This window comes from Arachis ipaensis, chromosome B1, assembly GCF_059453495.1.
Source record: "Arachis ipaensis isolate K30076 ecotype BB chromosome B1, ASM5945349v1, whole genome shotgun sequence".
Classification (NCBI taxonomy): Eukaryota; Viridiplantae; Streptophyta; class Magnoliopsida; order Fabales; family Fabaceae; genus Arachis; species Arachis ipaensis.
In genome coordinates this window covers 18,180,755-18,192,473 of record NC_142436.1, presented here as the reverse complement: position 1 = coordinate 18,192,473, position 11,719 = coordinate 18,180,755, and the positions used below count along the sequence as shown (strand labels likewise).

At 38.0% G+C, this 11,719-nt stretch overlaps 1 non-coding gene across 1 annotated transcript; it reads right to left on the bottom strand.

Annotated features, from left to right (window-relative positions):
* Nucleotides 1-5,768: 5,768 nt before the first annotated feature.
* On the bottom strand, nt 5,769-5,876 carry LOC148575855 (small nucleolar RNA R71). Its single transcript, XR_015903393.1, has one exon. It is a non-coding gene; the product is annotated as a small nucleolar RNA R71 (small nucleolar RNA).
* Between the last annotated feature and the right edge of the window lie 5,843 nt (nt 5,877-11,719).

Below are 11,719 nucleotides of genomic sequence, written 5' to 3'. Positions count from 1 at the left end.
AAAGGGGATACAAAAGAAATTCCCCAATGCAAAATAAAAACAATGCACATGGGATAAAAATAAAAAGTGAAACATGAGCATGTAACAATAAGTGGGAAATTATGGGAAATTAGGTAAAGAAATTTTATTTTACTAGATATGTATGTTAGGTGAGATCTTAGTCTAATTAGGGATTCGCTTATTAGCTCACTTAAACCTATACATAAATCCTTACCTTTACCTTGGCCCCATTACAACCTTAATTAAGACCTCATGACTTTTTGGTATGACTATATTCTATAATTGTTGATTGGTTAGATGAAAAACAAAGCTGTAGAAATTAAGAATAAAAAGAAAAATAGAGTGAATAAACCCAATAAACACTGAGTGACTAGAGAGTAAACACAAAATCCAGTGAGGGTTCAATAACTCATCAACATATATCTGTGCTCAAAATTTACTAATTGTTTTGCAAGTTTGTACAATATTTTCTTTTCCATCTCATTTGCTAAAATGCTTTATTATTTAAGGGTTGGCTATATATATATACATAACTCCTTGAGAATGTGAATCAACTTAGCTACATGTAAGCTTTATATATGAGTGGATGAATTAGAATTGCATGACTCATTAGGTAGATGCATTTAGCATAGGTTGCATTTCATAACATTCCATCACTTTAACCTTAATTATTTACCTTGGATTTAGCATGAGGACATGCTAGTGTTTAAGTGTGGGGAGGTTGATAAACCCATATTTCATGAGTTTTTTTGTGCTTAATTAGAGTGATTTATTCAACTCTTCACCTACTTATTCACATTAATTGCATGGTTTTACTTTCCCTTTCTTATTATGTCATATAATGAAAAATATGTTTTCTAAGCTTTAAAATTAATTATTTTAATTACCTTTATTTCCATTCGATGTCGTGATTAGTGTGTTGAGTAGTTTCAGATTTTCTAAGGCAGAATGACTTAAAGGATGAAAAAGGAAACATACTAGAATGGAAGGAGAGAGCAAAATGGAGCTTTAAGGAAACTGGTATCCACGCGATCGCATGGATGACGCGATCGCGTGCCAAGCACGAATCAGCAGCGACGCGGCCGCATGACTGATGCGACCGCGCGCCTTAAGCAGAATGCACATGACACAGTCGCATGACTGACGCGACCGCGTGGCAAGGAAAAACTCCAAATGACGCGACCGCGTGACTCACGCGGACGCGTGACAGAGGCCACGCACCAGAAATTGCAGAAAACGCTCATAACGAGTTTTGAGGCCCTTTTTGGCCCAAATCCAAGTCTAGACAGCATAGACCAGAGGTTATAAAGTGTGGGAATGCACCCATTCAAAGGAGCTCGCATATTTTTACCTTTCAATGATTTAGATTTAGTTGAGAGGGAGATCTTCTCTCTCTCTCTCTTTTAGGATTTAGGATTTCTTCTTTTTTTTTAAGAGTAACTCTGGATCCCAGGTTTAATGTTCTTTTATTTTTACTTTTATTTATTTATTCCAACATTTGAATTGATTATTATAATTTATGAATTATTCCATGTTACAGATTTCTATTTGAATTAATGATAATTTGAGGTATTTTCAGTTTATGATTGTTTTCTTTGATTTAAGTTACCATTGCTTCCCATCTAAGGACCTTGTTATTTGATGAGCGGATATTTTATACGCTTTTTGACATTGTTTTTAGTATGTTTTCAGTAGGATCTAGTTATTTTTAGGGATATTTTCCTTAGTTTTTATGTTAAATTCACATTTCTGGACTTTACTATGAGTTTGTATGTTTTTCTGTGATTTCAGGTATTTTCTGGCTGAAATTGAGGGACTTGAGCAAAAATCAGATTCAGAGGTTGAAGAAGGACTGCTGATGCTGTTGGATTCTGACCTCCCTGCACTCAAAATGGATTTTCTGGAGCTACAGAACTCAAAATGGCGCGCTTCCAATTGCGTTGGAAAGTAGACATCCAGGGCTTTCCAGCAATATATAATAGTCCATACTTTGGCCAAGTTTAGACGACGCAAACTGGCGTTCAACGCCAGCTCTCTGCCTAAATCTGGCGTCCAGCGCCAGAAAAGGATCCAAAACCAGAGTTGAACGCCCAAACTGGCACAAAAGCTGGCGTTCAACTCCAAGAAGGACCTCTACACGTGCAACACTCAAAGCTCAACCCAAGCACACACCAAGTGGGCCCCGGAAGTGGATTTATGCATCAATTACTTACTTCTGTAAACCCTAGTAGCTAGTTTATTATAAATAGGACCTTTTACTATTGTATTAGACATCTTTTTGATCATCTTAGGATCTTAGGATCATCTTTGGATGCCTGGTTCTTAGATCAGAGAGGCTGGCCATTCGGCCATGCCTGGACCTTTCACTTATGTATTTTTAACGGTAGAGTTTCTACACTCCATAGATTAAGGTGTGGAGCTCTGCTGTTCCTCAAAGATTAATGCAAAGTACTACTGTTTTCTATTCAATTCATCTTATTTTGCTTCCAAGATATTCATTCGCACTTCAACCTGAATGTGATGAACGTGACAATCATCATCATTCCCTATGAACGCGTGCCTGACAACCACCTCCGTTCTATATTAGATTGAATGAGTATCTCTTAGATCTCTTAATCGGAATCTTCATGGTGTAAGCTAGAATGATGGCGGCATTCAAGAGAATCCGGAAGGTCTAAACCTTGTCTGTGGTATTCCGAGTAGGATTCAATGATTGAATGACTGTGACGAGCTTCAAACTCGCGATTGCCGGGCGTAGTGACAGACGCAAAAGGATAGTAAATCCTATTCCAGCATGATCGAGAACCGACAGATGAATAGACGTGCCGTGACAGGGTGCGTTGACCATTTTCACTGAGAGGATAGGATGAAACCATTGACAAGGGTGATGCCTCCAGACGATTAGCCGTGCCGTGACAGCCCGAGAGAAGACCGAAAGTAGCCATTGACAATGGTGATGTATCACATAAAGCCAGCCATGGAAAGGAGTAAGACTGATTGGATGAAGACAGCAGGAAAGCAGAGGTTCAGAGGAACGAAAGCATCTCTATTCGCTTATCTGAAACTCTCACCAATGATTTACATAAGTATTTCTATCCCTATTTTATTATATTATTTTCGAAAACTCCATAACCGTTTGATATCCGCCTGATTGAGATTTACAAGATGACCATAGCTTGCTTCATACCAACAATCTCCGTGGGATTCGACCCTTACTCACGTAAGGTATTACTTGGACGACCCAGTGCACTTGCTGGTTAGTTATGCAAAGTTGTGAAGATATGTTTAGACCATGGTTCTGTGCATCCGTTTTTGGTGCCATTGCCGGGGAATCAATTTCGAACAACAATTCACAACCTGAGTAGCAATTTTGCATACCAAGTTTTTGGTGCCGTTGCCGGGGATTGTTCGAGTATGGACAACTGACGGTTCATCCTGTTGCTCAGATTAGGTAATTTTCTTTTTGGTTTCTTTTCAAAAAATTTTCAAAAATATTTCAAAAATTTCTCATCTGTTTTCGAAAAAAAAATTATAAAAATGTTTTCAAAAAAAATATATTTTTATTCAAAATTTTTAAGAATGAATTCTAGTGTTTCATGAAGCATGTGAAGCCTGGCTGGCTGTAAAGCCATGTCTAAATTCTTTTGGACTAAGGCTTCCAACCATCAGCTGTTACACGAGTGAAGGGTATGTCAGGCATGTCATGTCTGAATTACATGCTGAAGCTTAGCTGGCCATTGGCCATGTCTAGTATTTTGGACCGGAGCTTTCATTGAAAGCTTGGCTGGCTAGTGAGCCATGTCTAATTCCTGGACTGAAGCTTTAGACTAAGAATGCAAGATTCCTGGAATTCATATTAAAAATTTTGGAATCCTTATTTTTCTTTTTCAACTAATTTTTCAAAAAATCCAAAAAAATTAGAAAATCATAAAAATAAAAAATATTTTGTGTTTCTTGTTTGAGTCTTGAGTCATGTTACAAGTTTGGTGTCAATTGCATGTGCATCTTGTATTTTTCGAAAATTTCATGCATTCATAGTGTTCTTCATGATCTTCAAGTTGTTCTTGGTAAGTCTTCTTTTTTGATCTTTGCATTTGCATGTTTTGTGTCTTTTCCTGTTTTTCATATGCATTCTTGAATTCTTAGTGTCTAAGCATTAAAGAATTCTAAGTTTGGTGTCTTGCATGTTTTCCTTGCATTAAAAATTTTTCAAAAATATGTTCTTGGTGTTCATCTTGACATTCATAGTGTTCTTGGTGTTCATCTTAACATTCATAGCATTCTTGCATACATTCATTGTTTTGATCCATAACTCTCATGCATTGCATCATTTTTCTTGTTTTTCTCTCTCATCATAAAAATTCAAAAATCAAAAAAATATCTTTCCCTTTTTCTCTCTTAAAATTTCGAAAATTAGATTTGACTTTTTCAAAAATTTTTAAAATCTAGTTGTTTTTATGAGTCAAATCAAATTTTCAATTTAAAAATCTCATTTTTTTCAAAATCTTTTTCAAAAATCAAATCTTTTTCATTTTTCTTAGTTATTTTTGAAAATTTTAAAAATATTTTTCAAAAATCTTTTTCTTATTTTTATATCAAATTTTCGAAAATAACAATAACAATTAATGTTTTGATTCAAAAAATTTCAAGTTTGTTGCTTACTTGTTAAGAAAGATTCAAACTTTAAGTTCTAGAATCATATCTTGTGATTTCTTGTGAATCAAGTCATTAATTGTGATTTTAAAAATCAAATCTTTTTCAAAACTAATTTCAATCATATATTTTCAAAAACATCTTCTTATCTTATCTTTTTCAAAAATTTGATTTCAAAATATCTTTTCTAACTTCTTATCTTCTTATCTTTTCAAAATTGATTTTCAAAATTGTTTCAACTAACTAACTAACTTCTTGTTTGTTTCTTACCTTTTTCAAAATTACCTAACTAACTCTCTCTCTCTAATTTTCGAAAATATCTCCCTCTTTTTCAAAATTTCTTTTTAATTAACTAATTATTTCAAATTTTAAATCTTAATTTTCGAAAATTACTAACTTTTTCAAAAAAACTATTTTCGAAAATCACTAACTCTTTTTTTTAAAAATAATTTTCGAAAATTCTCTTCTCTCTCATCTCCTTCTATTTGTTTATTCATCTACTAACATCTCTCCCTCACTCAAAAAAAAAAAAACAGAGGATCTCTATTATTATTATTTTTCTGTGCCCTCTTCTTTGTCATATGAGCAGGAGCAAGGACAAGAATATTCTTGTTGAAGCAGATCCAGAACCTGAAAGGACTCTGAAGAGGAAACTAAGAGAAGCTGAATTACAACAAACCAGTAAGCACCTGTCAGAAATTATCAAACAGGAAAAGGAGATGGCAGCTGAAAATAATAATAATGCAAGGAGAATGCTTGGTGATTTTACTACACCTAATTCCAATTTACATGGAAGAAGCATCTCCATTCCTGCCATTGGAGCAAACAACTTTGAGCTGAAACCTCAGCTAGTTTCTCTGATGCAGCAGAACTGCAAGTTTCATGGACTTCCATCTGAAGATCCTTTTCAGTTATTAACTGAATTCTTGCAGATCTGTGATACTGTTAAGACTAATGGAGTAGATCCTGAAGTCTACAGGCTCATGCTTTTCCCATTTGCTGTAAGAGACAGAGCTAGAATCTGGTTGGACTCTCAACCCAGAGACAGCCTGAACTCTTGGGATAAGCTGGTCACGGCTTTCTTAGCCAAGTTCTTTCCTCCTCAAAAGCTGAGCAAGCTTAGAGTGGATGTTCAAACCTTCAAACAGAAAGAAGGTGAATCCCTCTATGAAGCTTGGGAAAGATACAAACAGTTGACCAAAAAGTGTCCTTCTGACATGCTTTCAGAATGGACCATCATAGATATATTCTATGATGGTTTATCTGAGCTATCAAAGATGTCATTGGATACTTCTGCAGGTGGATCCATTCACCTAAAGAAAACGCCTGCAGAAGCTCAAGAACTCATTGACATGGTTGCTAATAACCAGTGCATGCACACTTCTGAGAGGAATCCTGTGAGTAATGGGACGCCTATGAAGAAGGGAGTTCTTGAAATTGATACTCTGAATGCCATATTGGCTCAGAATAAAATATTGACTCAGCAAGTCAATACAATTTCCCAGAGTCTGAATGGAATGCAAGCTGCATCTAACAGTACTCAAGAGGCATCTTCTGAAGAAGAAGCTTATGATCCTGAGAACCCTGCAATAGCAGAGGTAAATTACATGGGTGAACCTTATGGAAACACATATAATCCATCATGGAGAAATCACCAAAATCTCTCATGGAAGGATCAAAAGCCTCAACAAGGCTTTAATAATGGTGGAAGAAACAGGTTTAGCAACAGCAAGCCTTTTCCATCATCCACTCAGCAACAGACAGAGAATTCTGAGCAGAATCCATCTAGCTTAGCAAATTTAGTCTCTGATCTATCCAAGGACACTGTGAGTTTCATGAATGAAACAAGGTCTTCCATTAGAAATTTGAAAGCACAAGTGGGCCAGCTGAGTAAAAGGATCACTGAAATCCCTCCTAGTACTCTCCCAAGCAATACAGAAGAGAATCCAAAAGGAGAGTGCAAGGCCATTGACATAAGCACCATGGACGAACCTGTAAGGGAAGGAGAGGACGTGAATCCCAAGGAGGAAGACCTCCTGGGACGTCCAGTGATCAATAAGGAGCTTCCCTCTGAGGAACCAAAGGACTCTGAGGCTCATCCAGAGACCATAGAGATTCCATTGAACCTCCTTATGCCATTCATGAGCTCTGATGAGTATTCCTCTTCTGAAGAGAATGAGGATGTTACTGAAGAGCAAACTGCCAAGTTTCTTGGTGCAATCATGAAGCTGAATGCCAAATTATTTGGTATTGAAACTTGGGAAGATGAACCTCCCTTGTTCACCAATGAACTAAGTGATCTGGATCAACTGACATTGCCTCAGAAGAGACAGGATCCTGGAAAGTTCATAATACCTTATACCATAGGCACCATGATCTTTAAGGCTCTGTGTGACCTTGGTTCAGGAATAAACCTCATGCCCCTCTCTGTAATAGAGAAACTGGGAATCTATGGGGTGCAAGCTGCTAAAATCTCATTAGAGATGGCAGACAATTCAAGAAAACAGGCTTATGGACAAGTAGAGGACGTGTTAGTAAAGGTTGAAGGCCTTTACACCCCTGCTGATTTCATAGTCCTGGATACTGGAAAGGAAGAGGATGAATCCATCATCCTAGGAAGACCTTTCCTAGCCACAGCAAGAGCTGTGATTGATGTGGACAGAGGAGAATTGATCCTTCAATTAAATAAGGACAACCTTGTGTTTACAACTCAAGGATCCCTCTCTGCATCCATGGAGAGGAAGCAGAAAAAGCTTCTCTCAAAGCAGAGTCAACCAAAGCCCCCACAATCAGACTCTAAGTTTGGTGTTGGGAGGCCACAACCAAACTCTAAGTTTGGTGTTGAACTCCCATATCCAAACTCTAAGTTTGGTGTTGGAGAGTCTCAACCATGCTCTGAACATCTGTGAGGTTCCATGAGAGCCCACTGTCAAGCTATTGACATTAAAGAAGCGCTTGTTGGGAGGCAACTCAATGTTTATTTATCTAACTATATTTTTGTTTTTCATGTTTTCTTAGGTTCATGATCATGTGGAGTCACAAAATAAATATAAAAATTGGAAACGGAATCAAAAACAGCAGAAGAAAAATCACACCCTGGAGGAAGCACCTGCCTGGCGTTCAACGCCAGAACAGAGCATGGTTCTGGCGCTGAACGCCCAAAATGGGCAGCATCCTGGCACTGAACGCCCAGAACAAGCATGGTTCTGGCATTCAACGCCAGAAATGGCAACAAATGGGCGTTGAACGCCCAAAATGGGCACCAACCTGGTGCTGAACGCCCAGAGTTGTGTGCAAAGGCATTTTACATGCCTAATTGGTGCAGGAATGCAAATCCTTGACACCTCAGGATCTGTGGACACCACAGGATCATCTCAGGATCTGTGAATCCCACAGGATCCCCACCCACCTCACCCTCTCTCTCTCCATTCATGATCATCCCTTCTGTTCTCCATTCACCACTCACATCCATACACACATCCCTCCATCTCCTCCATATCTTCTTCTTCTTCTATTCTTTCTTCTTTTGCTCGAGGGCGAGCAACATTCTAAGTTTGGTGTGGTAAAAGCATAAGCTTTTTGTTTTTCCATTACCATTGATGGCACCTAAACCTCTAAAAGAGGGGAAGGGAAGACAAAGGCTTCCACCTCCGAGTCATGGGAGATGGAAAGATTCATCTCAAGGGTCTATAGCTCAGTGGTAGAACATGTGGCTGCAAATCAAGAGATCCCTGAGATACCTCAGGGGATGCACTTCCCTCCACATAAATATTAGGAGCAAATCAACACCTCCCTAGGAGAATTGAGTTCCAATATGGGACAACTAAGGGTGGAACATCAAGAGCACTCCATCATGCTTCATGAAATAAGAGAAGATCAAAAAGCAATGAGGGAGGAGCAACAAAGACAAGGAAGAGACATAGAAGAGCTCAAGGACATCATTGGTTCCTCAAGAAGGAAACGCCACCATCACTAAGGTGGATTCATTCCTTGTTCTTACTTCTTCTGTTTTTCGTTTTCTATGTTGTGTGCTTATCTATGTTTGTGTCTTCATTACATGATCATTAGTAATTAGTAACTATGTCTTAAAAGTTATGAATGTCCTATGAATCCATCACCTCTCTTAAATGAAAAATGTTTTAATTCAAAAGAACAAGAAGTACATGAGTTTTGAATTTATCCTTGAACTTAGTTTAATTATATTGATGTGGTGACAATGCTTCTTGTTTTCTGAATGTATGCTTGAACAGTGCATATGTCTTTTGAAGTTGTTGTTTAAGAATGTTAAATATGTTGGCTCTTGAAAGAATGATGACTAGGAGACATGTTATTTGATAATCTGAAAAATCATAAAAATGATTCTTGAAGCAAGAAAAAGCAGCAAAGAACAAAGCTTGCAAAAAAAAAAAATAGGCGAAAAAAAATAGAAAGAAAAAGCAAAAAAAAAAAAAGCCAAAAGCTCTTAAAACCAAGAGGCAAGAGCAAAAAGCCAATAACCCTTAAAACCAAAAGGCAAGGGTAAATAAAAAGGATCCTAAGGCTTTGAGCATCAGTGGATAGGAGGGCCTAAAGGAATAAAATCCTGGTCTAAGCGGCTAAACCAAGCTGTCCCTAACCATGTGCTTGTGGCGTGTAGGTGTCAAGTGAAAACTTGAGACTGAGCGGTTAAAGTCAAGGTCCAAAGCAAAAAAAAAGAGTGTGTTTAAGAACCCTGGACACCTCTAATTGGGGACTTTAGCAAAGCTGAGTCACAATCTGAAAATGTTCACCGAATTATGTGTCTGTGGCATTTATGTATCCGGTGGTAATACTGGAAAACAAAGTGCTTAGGGCCACGACCAAGACTCATAAAGAAGCTGTGTTCAAGAATCATCATACTGAACTAGGAGAGTCAATAACACTATCTGAACTCTGAGTTCCTATAGATGCCAATCATTCTGAACTTCAATGGATAAAGTGAGATGCCAAAACTATTCAAGAGGCAAAAAGCTATAAGTCCCGCTCATCTGATTGGAGCTATGTTTCATTGATAGTTTGGAATTTATAGTATATTCTCTTCTTTTTATCCTATATAATTTTCAGTTGCTTGGGGACAAGCAACAATTTAAGTTTGGTGTTGTGATGAGCGGATACTTTATACGCTTTTTGACATTGTTTTTAGTATGTTTTCAGTAGGATCTAGTTATTTTTAGGGATGTTTTCCTTAGTTTTTATGTTAAATTCACATTTCTGGACTTTACTATAAGTTTGTGTGTTTTTCTGTGATTTCAGGTATTTTCTGGCTGAAATTGAGGGACTTGAGCAAAAATCAGATTCAGAGGTTGAAGAAGGACTGCTGATGCTGTTGGATTCTGACCTCCCTGCACTCAAAATGGATTTTCTGGAGCTACAGAACTCAAAATGGCGCGCTTTCAATTGCGTTGGAAAGTAAACATCCAGAGCTTTCCAGCAATATATAATAGTCCATACTTTGGCCAAGTTTAGACGACGCAAATTGGCGTTCAACACCAGCTCTCTGCCCAAATCTGGTGTCCAGCGCCAGAAAAGGATCCAAAACCAGAGTTGAACGCCCAAACTGGCACAAAAGCTGGCGTTCAACTCCAAGAAGGACCTCTACACGTGCAACACTCAAAGCTCAACCCAAGCACACACCAAGTGGGCCCCGGAAGTGGATTTATGCATCAATTACTTACTTCTGTAAACCCTAGTAGCTAGTTTATTATAAATAGGACCTTTTACTATTGTATTAGACATCTTTTTGATCATCTTAGGATCTTAGGATCATCTTTGGACGCCTGGTTCTTAGATCAGAGGGGCTGGCCATTCGGCCATGCCTGGACCTTTCACTTATGTATTTTTAACGGTAGAGTTTCTACACTCCATAGATTAAGGTGTGGAGCTCTGCTGTTCCTCAAAGATTAATGCAAAGTACTACTGTTTTCTATTCAATTCATCTTATTTCGCTTCCAAGATATTCATTCGCACTTCAACCTGAATGTGATGAACGTGACAATCATCATCATTCCCTATGAACGCGTGCCTGACAACCACCTCCGTTCTATATTAGATTGAATGAGTATCTCTTAGATCTCTTAATCGGAATCTTCATGGTGTAAGCTAGAATGATGGCGGCATTCAAGAGAATCCGGAAGGTCTAAACCTTGTCTGTGGTATTCCGAGTAGGATTCAATGATTGAATGACTGTGACGAGCTTCAAACTCGCGATTGCCGGGCGTAGTGACAGACGCAAAAGGATAGTAAATCATATTCCAGCATGATCGAGAACCGACAGATGAATAGCCGTGCCGTGACAGGGTGCGTTGACCATTTTCACTGAGAGGATAGGATGAAACCATTGACAAAGGTGATGCCTCCAGACGATTAGCCGTGCCGTGACAGGGCATTTGGATCATTTTCCCGAGAGAAGACCGAAAGTAGCCATTGACAATGGTGATGTATCACATAAAGCCAGCCATGGAAAGGAGTAAGACTGATTGGATGAAGACAGCAGGAAAGCAGAGGTTCAGAGGAACGAAAGCATCTCTATTCGCTTATCTGAAACTCTCACCAATGATTTACATAAGTATTTCTATCTCTATTTTATTATATTATTTTCGAAAACTCCATAACCGTTTGATATCCGCCTGACTGAGATTTACAAGATGACCATAACTTGCTTCATACCAACAATCTCCGTGGGATTTGACCCTTACTCACGTAAGGTATTACTTGGACGACCCAGTGCACTTGCTGGTTAGTTATGCGAAGTTGTGAAGATATGTTTAGACCATGGTTCTGTGCATCCGTTTTTGGTGCCATTGCCGGGGAATCAATTTCGAATAACAATTCACAACCTGAGTAGCAATTTCGCATACCATTATTATTTCAGCAATTTTACTTTTTCCCTTTTGGTTTTGGTCAAGAATTTAGTAACTCAACAGTTATTAAACTCAACATAATTGATAATCGTTATCTTGCTAATTAAGCTGAACTTAAATGATCCCAACCTTTTCTTAGGAAATAATTAGGATTCAAAAGTCAATTTAATTAGTCCCTTGACTTTCCT